At 43.2% G+C, this 2,375-nt stretch overlaps 1 pseudogene; it reads left to right on the top strand.

The window, feature by feature from the left end:
- Window positions 1-213: 213 nt before the first annotated feature.
- On the top strand, window positions 214-1,137 carry LOC139185648 (large ribosomal subunit protein eL39-like; annotated as a pseudogene).
- Window positions 1,138-2,375: the final 1,238 nt, after the last annotated feature.

The following is a 2,375-nucleotide window of genomic DNA, read 5'->3' on the forward strand; positions in this document are numbered from 1 at the left end:
ACAAGAGCTTTACCACAGACTCACAGATTTCAAAAACAAATCGGTTGGGTGCCAAAGGGGAAATGTCAGGAGCAGGGAGGGATAAATTAGGAGCTTGATATTACCATATACTCATTACTATATATAAAACAGATAACAAACAAGGACCTACTATATAGCATGCTGCTGCTGCTGCTGCTGCTGCTAAGTCGCTTCAGTCGTGTCCGACTCTGTGTGACCCCAGAGACGGCAGCCTACCAGGCTCCCCCGTCCCTGGGATTCTCCAGGCAAGAACACTGGAGTGGGTTGCCATTTCCTTCTCCAATGCATGAAAGTAAAAAGTCAAAGTGAACTCGCTCAGTCATGTCCGACTCTTTGCCACCCCATGGACTGCAGCCTACCAGGCTCCTCCATCCATGATTTTCCAGGCAAGAGTACTGGAGTGGGGTGCCATTGCCTTCTCCGACTATATAGCATAGGGAGCTCAATATTCTATAATAATTTAGATGGGTAAAGAATCAGAAAAAGAATGAGCTCTTTTCTCTTCTCCGCCATCCTATGTGCGGTTGAGTTCTCTCCTCACCATGTCTTCTCATAAGACTTTCAGGATCAAGTGATTCCTGGCCAAGAAACAAAAGCCGAATCGTCCCATTCCTCAATGGATTCGAATGAAAACTGGCAATAAAATCAGGTACAGCTCCAAGGGAAGACACTGGAGAAGAAGCAAGCTGGGTCTATAAGAAGCAAGCTGGGTCTATAAGAAGCAAGCTGGGTCTATAAGAAGCAAGCTGGGTCTATAAGAAGCAAGCTGGGTCTATAAGAACCAAGCTGGGTCTATAAGAAGCCAGCTGGGTCTATAAGAAGCCAGCTGGGTCTATAAGAACCAAGCTGGGTCTATAAGAAGCCAGCTGGGTCTATAAGAAGCAAGCTGGGTCTATAAGAACCAAGCTGGGTCTATAAGAAGCAAGCTGGGTCTATAAGAAGCCAGCTGGGTCTATAAGAACCAAGCTGGGTCTATAAGAAGTGGTCTTAACATGTGTGGCACACATGTTAAGACCACTTTTTTAAGCAGCCAAATCACAATGAGAACATCACTACTGTAATGCTTGGCTCCTGATGTTATTTCCTCACTATCAGTCTGAGACTCAGTAATAAATATGAAACGTTGGAACTGTTATTGTATTATATGGTTTGTGATGACGTACTGAATAAATACTCCTGTCAGTTAGGACATGGGCCTGTCCAATGATAGAAATGTTCTCTAGCTACCAAGTACTTAGAAGTACAGCTAGTAAATTAGGAACTGGCTTTTTAAAATTTTGTTGTCTTATTGTTCCCTATAACTAGCAGCTCTTATACCTACTGTTACAGGAAGTACACGTATGTGTCATCCTTGTACCTGAAGGCAGCACCTTTTTAAAATAAACCGTGCGGGGAGGGACGCTTGTCACAAGACATGTAGGATCTTAGTTCCCCAACCAGGGATTGAACCCGCTTGGCTGCCAGGAAAGTCCCATAAAAAGCATGTTTATATGCTATTGTATGATGTGAACCAGGGTTTGGCAAACTGGTCTCCCGCCTGCTTTTGTATGGTCTGTGAACTAAAGTTGTGCATTTTTAAATGGTTGAAAAAATCAAATGTTTTTGGCATTTAATAAATTCAAGTTTACCTACCAGGAAAAAAAAAAAAGAAAAAGAATGAATATATGTATACATAGGACTGAATCACTTTGCTGTACAGTGAAACTAATATAACATTGTACTACTCCAAAAAAATTTTTATAGAAGAGCTTTACCAGTTCAAACACATGGAAACAACCCTCCCCCCTCACACACACACATATATACCAACATGAGCTCAATGGGCGATACTTCCATCAGGCCTGATACCTTGCCACATTTAACTCTTTTTTAAAAACATGACATAACTTTTCCATTAATCATGTCTACTTTTGTCATCCAGAAAACCAGTCATGCTTCTGATGTCACTACACTTATGGCTCTCTAGGCTGTGGTGAGCCTCTTTGGAACAATCCCTGGCTGCCGGATGGCAAGATGATCACAATGTTTTGGAACCCAGACCCAAGCTGCATCCTCATGAATGCCTCCATTCTGTGTGAATGCCTTCACTGTGAAGTGAAGCCCAGGCCCAGGGTGCCCACAGGACAGGGATGGATTGGACTAAAAATTGTTGGACTTTATGGAAGGGGTGGGTAACGCCCTTTTGTACCCATCATCTCATCCAAGCCAAAGGGTGTGGAATACTCCCAGACTTAACTCTTTTCAGTATACTATTAGGCTCTTGTCCCCTCACTGAGTTCATGACCTGTCCCTTCTGATCTGGGTGGCTGCTTGCTTATTAAAGTCTTCTGTTCCCAGATCTCTTATTGCACCTT

The sequence above is a fragment of the Bos indicus genome, chromosome 11, assembly GCF_029378745.1.
Source record: "Bos indicus isolate NIAB-ARS_2022 breed Sahiwal x Tharparkar chromosome 11, NIAB-ARS_B.indTharparkar_mat_pri_1.0, whole genome shotgun sequence".
NCBI classification, from domain to species: domain Eukaryota; kingdom Metazoa; phylum Chordata; class Mammalia; order Artiodactyla; family Bovidae; genus Bos; species Bos indicus.